This window comes from Pan troglodytes, chromosome 15, assembly GCF_028858775.2.
Source record: "Pan troglodytes isolate AG18354 chromosome 15, NHGRI_mPanTro3-v2.0_pri, whole genome shotgun sequence".
NCBI classification, from domain to species: Eukaryota; Metazoa; Chordata; class Mammalia; order Primates; family Hominidae; genus Pan; species Pan troglodytes.
Genome location: NC_072413.2, coordinates 97,540,537 through 97,555,668, shown reverse-complemented (window position 1 = coordinate 97,555,668; position 15,132 = coordinate 97,540,537). Strand labels below are relative to the sequence as shown.

The 15,132-nt window shown below is 54.7% G+C and overlaps 1 protein-coding gene across 6 annotated transcripts in view; it reads left to right on the top strand.

Moving 5' to 3' along the window:
• Window positions 1-15,132, top strand: part of CCDC85C (coiled-coil domain containing 85C) — a 93,621-nt gene that overhangs the window by 50,699 nt on the left and 27,790 nt on the right. The gene's annotated exons all lie outside the window — the stretch shown is intronic.

The following is a 15,132-nucleotide window of genomic DNA, read 5'->3' as shown; positions in this document are numbered from 1 at the left end:
AACGGTTCCTGCTGTCACCTGCTCGGAACTGGCAGCATGCAGTGATGTGTGGGCTGCCAGCATGCGCTAACCCCCTGCCCGCCTGCCACAGCTGGGGCTGCAGATCACGCTGTGCCAGACACAGCCCTGCAGGAGCCTGCAGAGGGACATGCACACTCCAGTGCCAGGCTTTCTGCTGTGCCGGGCGGGCACACTCAGGCGGAGGCCTTGCCTGCCACAGTGGCCAAGGCTGGGTGGGGGTATATCTCCCTAGAAACGAAGGATCTGGTTAGAAGCACAGTGCCATGGGGGAGCTCGTGTGCTGGGATGGCCACAGTCCTCTTCAGTTACTGGAGCTGAGGGTGTGGGCTGAGGGCATGGGGCAGGGGACTGAAGCTGGGGTGGGTGGCTCTGGAGAGTTCAGGCAGGAAAGCAGTGTAGACAGATTCACGGAGCAAGTGGAGCCGACCACACTGGGTGGCAGGGAGAGGGTCTGCAGCAGCTCTGAGAGCAAGACACAGTCCTGTCCCTCCCGCAACCTGCACTCTCCCAGAGTGCAGAATCAGTGGCTTCCTGGGATGGGAGAGGCAGGACCCTGGACCCTCTGTCCCCCAAGTTTGAGCCCATCTCTTGAGGTCATGGGGAGCAGGGACCGTCCCCAGCACAGCTCAGGGGAGCTGTTCCCGTGGGTGGACCCTGCCCTCAGCCTCGGGTCCTTGCCCTATCTCCGCTGCAGGTGCTCAGCCCAGCCCTGGGCTTCTGTGCAGGGCTTTGCATCTGTGCCCTTGGGGGCTCAGCATGCAGTCATTGAACAGCCTCCCTTTACAGAGGCGCTGCGGAGGCTGAGGGATGCCACGTGTTCAAGAGCCATGCCGGGTGCAATGGCTCACACCTGTAATCCCAGCACTTTGGGATCATGAGGTCAGGAGTTCGAGACCAGCCTGGCCAGTATGGTGAAACCCTGTCTCTACTAAAAACACAAAAATTAGCCGGGCGTGGTGGCACGTGCCTGTAGTCCCATTTACTCGGGAGGCTGAGGCAGAAGAATCGCTTGAACCCAGGAGGCGGAGGTTGCCGTGAGCTGAGATCGCACCATTGCACTCCAGCCTGGGCGACAAAGCAAGACTCTGTCTCAAAAACAAACAAACAAAAAAAACCACACAGGGAATTAGTGGCCCCCTGTGAGATTTGAACCCGGAGTTTGTGCTTGTGAAGACTTTCGAAGGGCCTGCGAGAAGATTGTGACATTCCTCTCCCCATGTCCTGAGCTGCAGGGCTCTGGCCTGGGTGTTCTGGAATCTATCCAGCATCCTCTCGGCGGCTCAGTGAGGGGGCCTCATCCTTCCCATTTACAGATGAGAACATGAGAGGCTCAGAGACGGTCAGTCACTGGTGCGAGGTCACACAGCTGTGATGTGAGACCAGTGTTTCTGTGATTACAGAGGCCCAGCTGACCCCAGGCCTCTCCTCCCTTCTATCTGGCACTGCTAGGGGAAGCCTAGGGTCCTTCTCCCATTGTGGGCCACACCCCCAGGCCATCCCCGGTGGCCTGGGGTAACCAAGTCCCTGGCCAGCAGGACAATGAGCTCCTGGTCTGTTAGTGCTATTTTGGGTCACCCAGTGATGTCACAGTGCCAAGAGCCATGCAGGAAGCACCGGGTTTTCCAAGCCTTGCCCAAGGTGAGCAGGTGACCCTTGAGCCCCGGAAGCTCATGGCCCCCTTGCGGGGAGAACCTTGGGTCCAAAGGGCGATGATTCCAGCTGCACTTACTGGGTGAAAGGCAGCCTGGCCTATGGGTCATTGGCAGCTGAGCACGTGAAGTGGTGACAGGATGGGGAGGGCCTGGGTGGAGGTTGGCTTGGCAACCCCTCCCACACCTCAGACACCAACAGCTCTGTCAGTGCCAGCACCTTCAACTGGCCGGGCCCCTCTCCAGAAGGGGGCTGTCAGGGTGCCTGGCCTTCCCTTTGAGAGGTCTAGAGAGTCTGACCTCGTCCCACCGGACTGAGGGGACACTGAGGCTTGGGCAGAGACACTCCTGCCCAACACACTCAGCCAGCACAGACCTGCTGACTCTGTGCCCAGGCTCTCTCTGAAGCACTGTGGGGCTCAGGTTTGTGCCTCCCCCTCCCTGCAAGGGCCTGGTCCTGCCTTGCTGGGGTCAGTCTCATGAAGGCCCCCAGAGACCCTTGTGGAAGGCAGGTGTGTCAGCCTCCGCAGAATGCTTGGGCCGTAGGGCAGGATTGCAGCACCCCTAGCAGTGTGGCCCAGGTCCTGCCTACCTCCTCCCCAGTGGTGCACGGGCAGCTAGAGGGGGCTCACAGCCTGATCAACCTTGGGGCTTTTTGGGGCGCAGGCTAGCCGGGCCTGGGAGGAGCTTCGCCTCCTCCACTCCCTCCTGAGCCTCCCACCTGGACCCCCAGGTTGAGGGTTAGTGCCCACCCCTGAGGCTTTCAGATGAGACCTCCAGGTTGTCTGGGACCAAGGCCATCCTCCTTGGCCTCCTCTTAGCCTCAGGTCCTCACTGCCACATGGGCCCGGGGCCTGGAATTTACTTTTCCTCTGCTTTCCTTTCTTCTTTTGGGACCTGGCTGCTGTTGCTGGTCCCACCTGTCTGCTAGAATTTGGCTTGGGCTGTCTCTTGAGCCCTTTTCCCTAGAGGCTCTGACCTAGGGAGGGGGCTTGCTGGGGAGTGGGAGGCTGAGCCTGGCTGGTGGACTCCGGTCTCAGCCTGCACTCACCTGCCTGCTGCGTGCTTACTCACTTGCTCACTCACCTGCTCACCCATCTGCCCACCCACCTGCTCACCCACCTGCACACTCACCTTTCACCCACCTGCACACTCACCTCTCACCCACCTGCACACTCACCTCTCACCCACCTGCACACTCAACTGCTCACCCCCCTGCACACTCACCTCTCACCCACCTACACACTCACCTCTCACCCACCTGCACACTCATGTACTCACCTGCACACCCACCTGCACAATCCCTTGTACACTCACTTGCTCACTTACCTGCTCACTCATTCACCTGCTCACCTGCACACCCACCTGCTCATTCACCTGCTCATCTGCGTACTCACTTGCTCACTCATTCACCTGCTCATCTGCATACTCACTTGCTCACTCATTCACCTGCTCACCTGCACACCTACCTGCTCACTCATTCACCTGTTCACCTGCTTGCTTGTTCATGTGACCTTCCCCCCACTGCCTCCAATCCCGTGTGGCCTCTGGCAGGATATGCATACCGGTAGTTTGAATTTGGTGGTCAATCTCTAGTGTCTGTCCAGCCCCAGTGCTCCGTGCACGCTGTGACCCTCACCCCACCCCAGGACTCCATTAGGGCTGGGAGGGCATCTCCTCTGCCGCATATGGAATTAGCCTTGGTTTGTCATTATGTCACAAGCAGCTAGTGGTTCCAGTACTTCATGCTCTACAAAACCTCAACTTTAGAATAGAGAAGAGGCCATGCGCTGTATGGATGATACCACATTGGCTTTGGATCACCTTGCAGTGTGCATGCCCGCACTGGGTAATGTTGGCAGTGATGTGGTAGCCTTTGCTGGATTGGTGATGGAGGCTGGTGCCAGCAGCTTGGTCGAGCTGGACCCAGGTGAGCAGTCATGCATTGGAGGAGTGTGGCCTGGGCACCCCAGACCTGTTATGGTACCGCTGTCCCCATGGTCAGCTGGTGCTGGTATCTCGGCTCAGAGGGCAGCGTGCAGGCCTCAGCTGGCCCTTCCTTTCCATCAAGGTCGGACAGTTAGAGTGTGAGCAGTCGGGGAACAGGGCAGTTTTTGTGAAGCATCTGCTAAGTCCAGGTCCCATGCCAGGGCTTTCGGAGCTGGTCTTCTCCTAGTCTGCACTGCAGCCTCCTAAGGTTGGGTTTTTGTCTTATTTTTAAGTGAAACCGAGGCTCAGAGTGGCTAAGCAAGCAACCTAAATTCACACAGCCATGACTTGTAGTTCTTGTGTTGGTTTCCTATGGCTGCTGTCACACATGACTACAATCCTGGTGGCCTAAACAACACACATTTATTCTCTTGCAGTTCTGGAGGTCAGAAGTGCCAAAATCAAGGCATCAGCAGGGCTGCGTTCCCTTCTAGGGGCCAGAGGGGAGAGCCCGCTTCCCGGTCTGTCCAGCTTCTCCCCTTCCCCATCTTCAGTATTACAGTGGCCACCCCACCGTGGTCACATCTCCCTCTGAGCTCAGCGGGGAAAGGCTCTCTGTTTTTAAACATTCATGCAGTTAGATTGGGCCCATCTGGATAATCCAGACTAATCTCCTCCTAATTTTGAGTTCCATAACCTTGATCTCATCTGCAAAGTCCCATTTGCCAGGTCAGATAGCATTCAGAGATCCTGAGGATTAGGGTGGGGGCATCTTTGAGGGGTTGTTATTCTGCTGACTACGGTTCACAAGCCCAGGCTGAGAACTTTATCCAGAACAAGGCCCTTGTGTTGTCATTTGGGGAAACTGAGGCCCAGTGTGTCATGGAGGGCGCTGCCAGGGCTGGGACTCCTGACCCAGTTTCTTCCCCCACACTACACTGCCTCTTCTGAACAGAGATCGCAGCAGCCCTCACGGGCACACAGCTTGGGTTGTTTGCATTGCTCAGCACCAATTATCTCCTCTTGCAACATGCCCTGCGCATGAAAGGAGCTGGTCCTTCTCCACGGCTGGAAGAATGCGTCGTCCCCAGGACCTCTGGGAGGATGGCACTGTTAAGCCAGGCTTGTTGATGATGATTTCGGTCAACAATCTCCCTGCTGTTAGTTTTATGTGAAACGCGGGAAGCCCAATTTGCTGTCCTCAAACTGAGTCTATCTCGCTTCTAACCGGGCAGGTCCACTCCGCTCTGCCTAATTTTGGGGACACCGTCTTGCAGGAGACCCAGTTGCGTTCCTGTCCTGCCCTCTGAGTCCTCTGAGTTATCTGGGCCTCCTGCTCTCATTTCTCTGGGGCCTGGGAAAGGGAAGGGGCTTGTCCAAGGTCACAGAGCAGGTTGGGGCAAAGAGGGGGCCTGCTCTGGCCTCTGTGTGCTGGTGGGTGGCTTCCTACCACCACATTCCAGCCGGACGCCTGTGAATCCCTCATCTCACCGGGGTTCTCAACTGCTGCTGTTGGGCTACTCCTTCTGGGAGTGGGTGGCACCCAAGGAGGTCGCTGCTGGGGGTGTTTGTGGGATTTCCATATGCAGCCCAGGAATGGGGACCCGGGGAGGAAGTGGTACAACATGAGGAGTTTCCAGCATCTTTTCTAGAACAGCTGTTGTGCCGCCCAGACTTTCTTCCTTTAACTTACTTCTTATTAAGAAATAGATAAAAAGCAATAAGCTTGGAGAATAATGAGACAGCGATTACTCCACAGCCTGCCTTTATCACACTGTCAGCAATAAGCATTTTAGCTTCAGATCTTTGCCTTTTAAGAAATCAAGCTTGGCAGGTGGAGCAGAGGCACCCTGTGTGTCATCCTCCTCCCTCCCCCACTTTTCCCAGGGAGAGCTGAGGCCCAGAATCGGAGCTCAGCATTCTCGTGCAGTTTTTAAAAATTTCTCCTGCCTGGCAAGCCTCTAACAATGTGAGGATGCTTTGCAGATTTTCAGACTTTGTAGAAATGGCATCACACTGTGTGTCCCTCAGTGACTTGCCCCCATCCTCTTCGTGTTTTTGAGATGTATTTGGTTCATCTTTTTGTTTTGTTTTGGTTTTGGGTTTTTTTGCTTTTAGTTTTTAGAGGTGGTCTTTTTTAGATTGCCCGGGCTGGACTCACACTCCCGAGCTCCAGCACGCCTCTCGCCTCGGTCTCCCGAGTACCTGGGACTACAGGAGTGTGCCCCTCTGCCTGGCTCTTGTTTGTTCATTTTTATCTCGCTACGGTATTTCATTGTTGGGTTAAACGACAATTTGGTCTCCTGTGGAGGGCATTTGGGTGGTTTACAGTTTTCACTAGTACAGCTGGTGTTGGGAGACATGGTCTTGTGCCTGTCTCGTTGGGCGCTTGTGCTGGGCTTTGTCAAGGGTGTGAGCATCTTCAGCTGCAGGAAACCACGCCAGGCTCTCTGATCCACTGCGCCGATCATCAGCATCCCCTGTGTGGCCCGTTCTTACGTGTGCACCGTCACACAGCATGACCACTTTTTACTCTCCGCCAATCCAGTGGCATCTCATTGTCGGAATTGGGTTTCCTTGACGACACCTGCGGTTGGGCGTCTCCTCACACACTTCTTGGCTATCCAGGATTCGTCTTTTGTGGCTCTCCTCTTCCTATACCTCTGCCCCTTCCCATGTATTTCCTTATTGATGTTAGGGATTCTGGGTATGATCCTTTATCTGGGAGGGGAGTTACACATGGCTCCTCCCGGATGGCAGCTTGTCGTCCAACTCTGCTCACCTAGCCACTCTCTGGCAGCGTTTGTAATCCTCATATAGTCGGGTTTCACGGTTGTTCCCTTCATGGTTTGTTCTTTCTGTTTCTTGATTAAGAAATCCTTTTCTACCTGAAAGCTCAAGTTTTTATTTTTATTTCTTTAAAATGTTCTCTTTGTTTTAAAATAATAGCTTTATGGAGATAGAATTCACAAACTAAAATTATGCTATATGTATATGTATGTGTATATATGTGTGTGTGTGTATATATGTATATATATGTGTGTTATATATATATGTGTATATATGTATATATAAACACACACACACATATACCCACAAATATATATGAAAGTATGCAATCCTGTGGTTTTCTTTTTTTTTTTCTTTGGGACAGAGTCTCGCTCTGTCACCCAGGCTGGAGTGCAGTGGCGCGATCTTGGCTTACTACAACCTCCGCCTCCTGAGTTCAAGCAATTTTCCTGCCTCAGCCTCCTGAGTAGCTGGGACTACAGGTGCCTGCCACCATACCCAGCTAATTTTTGTATTTTCAGTAGAGACAGAGTTTCACCATGTTGGCCAGGCTAGTCTCGAACTCCTGGCGTCAGGTGATCTGCCCGCCTCAGCCTCTCAAAGTGCTGGGATTACAGGCGTGAGCCACTGTGCCCAGCCAATCCAGTGGTTTTCAGTATAGTCGCAGAGTTGCACACTTATCACCACTATCTAATTCTCGATCATTTTAGTCACCCCAGAAAGGAACCCCGTTTCCATTAGCAGTCACCCCCTATCCCCTCCTTGCCTGCACCAGCCCCTGGAAACTACTCATCTACTTTGTCTCTATGAATCTGCCTATTCTGGAGATTTTATATAAATGGAAGCATACAGTATATGATCTTTGGTGTCTCACTTCTTTCCTGTAATATAAGAAAAGCCCAAGTTTTTGTTATTTTTATTATTTTATTATTTTTAGAGACGGGAGTTTGCTGTGTTGCCCAGGCTGAGGTGCAGTGGCTATTCACAGGCATGATAGCACACTACGGCTTTGAACTCCTAGCTTCAAGTGATCCTCCTATCTCAGCCTCCTGAGTAGCTGGGCCTACAAGCATGTACCACCATGCCTGACCTCAGAAAAAAAAGTGTAAAATTAAAAAAAAAAGAAATCACAATGGGGTCTCACTATGTTGCTCAGGCTGGTCTCTAACTCCTGGGCCCAAGCGATCCTCCCACATTGGCCTCCCAAAGTGCTGGGATTACAGGCATGAGCCACTGTGCCTGGTCAAAATAGTTTTTTCACATAGAACTCTCTGACCTTCCTGGAACTGTTTTCTGTATATGGTGTGAGGCCGAGATAGAGTTTTGCTGTTTTCTGGGCGGACAGCTGGTTGCTGCTGCAGCCCCGTTCATGAAGCACTCTGTTCTTTCCCTGCCGGCACCATGGCCACACACCAGGTGTGTGGGTCTTTTCTGGGCTCCACCTTGCCTCTCCACGTGGCTATGTTATCTTTCCTGTAGAGTCTGGTGCACATAGAGCTGTCTTCTCTGAACTCCCATCGCCCTAGGAATCCTACCACCTGGCTGGTGAGGATTTATTCTTGTTTTCATTGCCTCAGTGAAACACAGTCCAGATGTGTTGCTGCTGCCAGATGGAACCGCCCAGAGCCCCCTCTTTCTCTTGCTGCAGGGCCTTGGATTCCCACCACTGCTCTCACCGCAGATCAAGTGCCTTCCCTGAGCCGCTCTCCCAGTGCTGGCTGTGATGACCCAGCCACGCCCGGATTTCCCTGTTTCCTGAGCCGCCTCCACCTGCTGCACCTCCCACCTCTGCATGTGGCTGAGATGTCCCACCCCTCCCACGCCTCCCCACTGTTCTTACTAACTCTGCTGGAAAGCAGGCTCAGGGCAGAGCTGTGGGGGCAGGGCATCATCCTGGCCCCCCAGCTCTTCCCACAGAGCCTGGCACTCGATAGAGATTTGGTTGACATCTAGTGATGAAAGCAGCCCCCACACACTTTCTCCTGAAACCAGCAAAGGTCTCCCCTTTATGCTACCGGGGGGCTTGGCACCTGCATTCTAGGGCTCGGTAAGGGTTGTTTATTCTCCCCCCATGCATACTTCAGTCCTGCGCGATTAGTTGCATCATAATCCCTCTAGCTTTTGTTGCCTTTGCTTCGGAGTTCAGCTCCACTAATTAATAGTCAGGGGCAGGAGGGTAAAGGGTCCCTCGGAGTTGGAGGCTGGGAGTTGGATGATTGGAACAGTGACCACAGAGCTGCGTGTTAGAATCACCCACAGGGCGTTTAAAATGCAAACTGATGCCCAGGTCCCTCCCCGAGAGTGTCCAGTTAGTCTCAGGGGAAGAGATCAGATTTTAAAAGCTCCCCAAGGAGCCAGGAGGGTGTACCTTTCAGCCTGATGCTGGGAGCTGCAGGCTGAATGTGATGTGACCGCTGTGTGGTGAGATGTCTCTCCCGGGCGGGACTAGCTGATGTCTGCACACAGTCCAGATCTATCACTGATTCCCAACTTCAGCAGTGAAGTTGGGGTTGGTAGGGGAGTGTGATGGGCATTAACAGTGCCGACACCTGCACCACCGTCTCACACACACAGGTCAATTTCCAGATGCGTGCAGCCCTTGAAGGCACAGGGAAGGAATTCTTTTCCCCTTGTCCCCATATTTGAAGCAATTACACAGTTTTCATTTGGCTTGTCAGGCTTCCCAAGCAGCGGATGGAGAAATGAGTTTGAGTTTTGGTTTGAGAACACTGGTGGTTCCCAGGCAGATCCAAAGTAGGGCACATTCTAGATGAACTGAGCCGGAGTGGGGCTTTCCATTCAGCTGCTCCCTCCACATTGCAGTGTCATTGGGAAGCCTCGTGGCTTTTCCTGGAATTAAATGCTGGGTGCCCAGTGGCCCCTGAAGCTGGGGAGAGGCAGGCAGCTGATGTGTGGGAGAGGCAGGCAGCCGGTGTGGGAGTCCCCAGCCCAGAGCAGAGTGGCCCACGAGGGGACAGATGACACCGAGAGGACAGGCGTGCACTCACTGGGGAAGGCTGACCGGCCAGCACCAGGAGATTTCATTCTTATTAGGGCAGCCGTTCGTTTTCCTCTTCTCTAGCTACTTTTTTTCCCTGGAGGCACTGGGAAGGGTGTCCTCGGCATGTTTGATTTCTAATCCGGCTGTGGGAGTGTGAGATGGAGAGTGTGGGGCTCCGGTCGTGGCAGCTCCGTTTTTGCATGCATCCGCGAGGTGGGACTTTAGGTTCCCATGATCCCATGTCTCCGGGCATGGAGGTGGATCTCAGGAGAAGCTGGTGCCAGCCTGCAGGCCATGTGTGACCTGGCGAGGCTCAGAGGCTGTGGGGTCTTTGGCTCAGACTGAAAACCTCACTAACATCAAGTCTTTTCACATCTGGGGCTGGGCGCTTATCTGGTGCCCTTGGAGGCGAGGTCTCGGAGGAGAGATGGGTCAAGGATAATGGAGTTCAGAGTGACGCTCCCTGGAGCCTGGGCCCTGAAAGTCACCTTGCGTCACGAAGAGAATTTCTGCTCTGGGAGAGGGGAGTCAGGCTGTCTTCCAAGCCCCATCCCCTGCCTCAGTGGGTTGTCTGGAAGAGTCCTGGGTGTGGGAACACACAGACACACACACACACACACACACACATACACACATACACATCCTTCAAATTTTAGCCCTGTTTTTATGAGTTCTGTGACTGGGTAGTTATGGAGCCCCTTGGAACCTCGGTCTCTTTGTTGCGGGAGTAGGTGAAAGTTGCTGTGCCTCCTTGCCAGGCAAAGCTTAGAATGAACAGCCCTGACAACCATGGTGATGATGTCTTGAGAGGCCCGGTGTCAGTGCACCAGAACCCCGGGGTTGGTGTGGAAGCTGCGAGTTAGATGGAGAGAGCCTTGGCTGTAGACAGACCCAGGTTCAAATCTCAGCCCTGCAAGGTTCCCGCCGGGTGACCTTGGCCTTGCTGCCTAACATCGCCGAGTCTCAGGCGCCTTGTCGATGACACAGTGGTAGCAGTTACAGGATGTCCCTCATCAGCTTGGTGTGATGGGGTTGTGCTCCGTGTGTGCTGGCGTATGGTGGGTACTCAGCAAAATGTGTGTGTGCGAATGGGAAAGATGGTTCTCTTCTTTATGCCCCAAGTGGATGGGAGAACTCTTTCCCACGCCCAGGGCACTGGAAGGCATCGCTGAGCTTGCAGCCAGCTGCCTCGGCCTGCAACACCCTGCATGCCCATTTGTGGGCTGTGGGCACTGAGGCCTGCCTGGCTCCATGCAGCCACCGCCAAAAGCTGTCCTCACAGGAACCCGATGCCCTCTCTCAGGCCTCTTGCCTTCATCCATAAATAATGCCCGTTTCACATTCAGCCTGCCCCTCCGAGAGCTGTGATCCCTTCCAGGAGCTGGTGTCAGCTGGGATTGGCATGGCCGCTGATGCTAAGGGGCACAGCACAGGTGTACCTGGACCTGTTGTGGCTCCACCTCCCTGCCTTTGCTCAGGCTGTGCCCTCAGCTCATATGTGCCTTTAGTCTTCCCCATCCTCACAAACTCTGTCAGAGTCCTGCTTGCTCTTCAGTGCTCAGCTCAAGTGTCACCTCCTTCAGGAAGAAGGCCCTGATTTCTCCTCTCCTGGTCAGCACACCCCTGTTCTCTGCCCCTCTCTCCTGGGCTGCGCCTCCTTGCTCCACTCTTTGCGTTGCAGTAGACGTGGTTATTCTTGCAGCTCCTTCATTAGGCCAAGGGTCCCTCACAGGAAGGGATGTGCCTTTGACCAATAATACACTTTCCCTGCCCGCCGACCTCCGCTGGTTCTGTGGGTGGCTGGCTTGTGACCTTGGGCAGACTCATCTACTCTGAGCATTCCTTTTTCCCTTTGTAAGACGGGGTTCTGCCTGGCAGGGTCCTGTGGAGACTGGGGGAGTGGAGTTAGCTCTTCTGGCACTGGGGTAGGTAAGCAGCTTCCTGTGCCATACTGGGAACCTTCATTGTTCCAGAGGCTTCTGCCCAAAGAAAGACTGTTCAGCCGCTGCTTTCTCTCCCCCTATGATGGGGAACTCACCACCCCACTGGTAGCCTGGACTGTGATGAAATCGATAACTCATTTTGGGTCTCAGATTAGAGGATTCTCTCTGCTCTCCAAGAATTTCCGTCCTTTGGTGACCCTTTGGAATGCTGGGATCCAGGGAGTAGGCAGGCCTGGAGTTGCGGTATCTCCCAAGTCCCTCGAGAAGATGGGGCCGTCCCCAGGCTCTGCTGGCTCAGCTCACAGGGCTCTTTGGTGAACCCACACAAGGAGAGCGCCCCAGGCCTTGCTGGGGGAAACCCGGAAGTGCTCATGCATCAGAGGTGTAGGGCGGCCAGGAACATGCAGCTGCAGGACCCGCTGGGCCTGGCATGCGGGCAGTGGCCACCTTGGGATGAAGCAGCGGCCAAGGGCTAGTGCCTGCTGGGTAGGAGGGGGCACTGCAGGATGTGTGGCCAGTGTGGCCCTTCTGTTGCCTCCAGCCCAGGATGGGTGGTGCTGAGCTGGAGGGTGGGGAGGACTGCCTGGGAAGAGGAGGCCGGCTGCTACCCGGAGCCTCTAGGCCACCACTCCCTGGGTCTGTGGCTGCCACTTTGCCTCCTTGACCCTCAGTTTCTTCATCTGTAAACTGGGGGGGCCTGGTCACCTGCCTCACGGTGAGGAATGTTGAGGACTAATGTGTGTAAGCCACACGATTGCTGTTCGGTAGATGAATGTGGTTATGGACGGGTTTTTCTGGAATCTGCATCTCCATCCGTGTCCCTGGTGCTTGGAGCTCCCCGCAGTTGGTGGTACCAAGAGCACTGGCTTAAGATCCTGGAGCCCGGTTCTCCCTGGCCCTGCCTTGCCTGTGCTACTTGGTGCACCTTTGCACCTTGTTTCTGCGCTTTGTGGGAGGTACGTGTTCGTTTAATGAGGCCCTTCCACCCCATGGAGCCACCAGCCCTGAGGCTGCAGCTGGCTCCTCTTAATGAAGTGGAAGGAGAAGGGGATTTAATCAGCCAAGCTGCTGCGCTGAACAGTGGTATCAGCTGTCTTGCACAGGGCCCATGGAGCTGCTGGGCAGGAGCCCCGATGGAGGCCCGCGGCTTGGAATGGCCAGGTCTCCTGCTAATGACCTGCCACAAGCCTGCCTGGCCCCAGACCTTGCAGAAATTGACCAGGGCTGGGAAGCCATGCCGTAGGGCCTTGCTCAGGGGGAGGGGCTGGGAGGCAGACCTGGGGAGGGTGCACAGCAACTGGAGAGTCAGGCTCTGTGTGTCACCATGTGTCACCATGTGTCCCTGTGTGTCACTGCAGCTCCCTCGCCCCCAGCCTCCACCTTCTATGGAGAGAGGATAAACCATATTTTCTCCTGAGTGGTCACAGACACTGTTGATGCCCAGCCCTGATCCCTGAGGCACTTCCTGTTTCTGAGCCCACGGCTGTATCGCCTGCTGGCACCTGCAGCTCTGCCCAGGAGCCCTTTCTGTCCATTCTCCTCTTGGGCAGTGCTGGGACGTTAATACTCCCAGTGAACCATTGGACAGGTGGGGTGACTCTGAGCCATAGAGCTCACCGGCAGAGTGGACACCCCTTCCATTGGCTTCTTCCCTTCCCTGCCTCCCTTCTCTACCCCTCTACCTGGGTTTCCTGGGGTTGCCACCCACATAACCCACGTGAAGTTGATTCCTCCTCTCTGAGTCTGCACCCAACCTGAGATATAAGATCATAGGGAGGCGTGTGTGAGACAGGAGCATCAGGCACCGCAGAGTCAGATGCAAGGAGCGTGTGCCCAGAGCCCAGGATGCTCTGCCCCCTGTAGCCTCGGCAGCTCCTTGTCTGGGGTTCCCCAGCTTGGGGTGCGGGGTGCTGTGTCACATGCATGGCTGAGCGCTCCTGAGGAGCTCATTGCAGCTACTCCTTCTGGTGGGAGATGGTGGGACGGAGCCAGGGAGGCAGCTAAGAACAGGTCCCTCCAGGGATGAGTTCCTATTAGGGTTGCAGACATTTTTCTGGAGGCTGACTGTGTGCCAAGTGCTGAGCTAGGGAAGGAAGGTCACAGAGGTGATGGGACATGGCTTCTGGCCCCCCAGGTCTTACTGTCTGGACACAGTAAAGTCTGGAGGGGAGGTGGAGGTGACATCATCTTGCCAGTATGAAAACCAGGCCAGGAGGGGCAATACCACCCAGCCCCTGCCTCACAGCTTCCCAGAAGGCCAGTGAGTCCTGGTCCCAGTGGCAGGACCCAGTGCAGGGTATCCGGGATGGAGCCGGCACAGCGCCAATGGGGAGGGCTTGGCAGACCTGCAGGCTCTGTGACTCCCCCCACCATGCTGCACAGCTTTCCCCCACCCCCTCTTCATGGGAGCAAGGGATCCATGAAGAGGGCGGGGTGAGGAGGGCTCAGGTCTGGCTCCTGGACACAAGAACGTTGTAGGGAGACACCCTCCCTCCTGGTTGGCAGCTGGATAGGGAATCCCCCAGAATTGGTCCAATAGCCCCCAGAGGGGTTAGGGGAGCACCCCAGGGGACCCCTTGGCCAGGCCAGCCCAGGGTCACCTCCCTCATTTTGCCCTCAGGCAGCCAAGCTGGGAAATGATGTCCCCTCCCCTGTGGCTCCAGCACTCATTACTGTAAACCCTGGGATTAATTTAATTACCCGCTCATCTCCAAGAGGCTGGGGCTTGCAGGTACCCAGTGGGATCACGAGTTTTGAGGCTGCCAGGAAGGACAGTCCTCCCGGGGAGCTGGCCCTTCCCGGGGTCTCCTGCCCTCCAGCCCCCGCCTGGGAGTGCCCAGATCACTCTTGTTCTTCCTGTCTGAAGAGTGCCTGCTCCTGACCCAAGGGTGACTGACGCCCGGCTCACTGGCTCCTGGCAGCCTGGAGAGCTCTTCTAGGGAGCTGAGTGTGGGGAGAGGGTCAGGGTGGTGGGTTTAAAATGTCCATTGCTTCATTGGGTGGCCACGCGTGTAATGTGAAGGTGCAAGAGTTTAATCCGTTCCCCCTCCCTTTTTTTTTAAAGACAGAGTCTCGCTCTGTCGCCCATCTGGACTGCAGTGGCGTGATCTCGGCTCACTGCAACCTCTGCCTCCTGGGTTCAAGCAATTCTCCTGCTTCAGCCTCCTGAGTAGCTGAGATTACAGGTGCCCACCACCACTCCCAGATAATTTTTATATTTTTAGTAGAGATGGGGGTTTCACCTTGTTGGCCAGGCTGGTTTTGAACTCCTGATCTTAGGTGATCCGCCCGCCTCGGCCTCCCAAAGTGCTGGGATTACAGGCATGAGCCACCGCGCCCAGCCATTCTTTTTTTCTGAAAGAAGGATTTCAGAACTAGACTACAAGTCGCTTATTTGAAAATTAACAAGAAACGATGTGAATAAATAAAAACCCACTGGTTCCCTCATCTGAGCAGCCGCACAGTCAGGATTTCTGTGGACTTCCTTCCTGAACTCACGTCAATGCCTGGATATTTTTAAACGTCGCAGCCGTTGTGCATGTCATTTTGTGTCCAGTTCTTTCCACTGGCATTTTAAGTGTTTTTCCATATTGTTTAGGAGAGAAACTTTCTAAACATCATTTTAATGATGACAGGGTAGAACCCTCAGCTGTTGTTGGACAAATAGTTATTTCCAGTTTTGGCCACTCTGTCTGCTTTCTTCATAATTATAATTAATTCTTTTTTTTTTTTTTGAGATGGAGTCTCACTCTGTCACCCAGGCTGGAGTGCAGTTGTGCGATCTTGGCTCACTGCAACC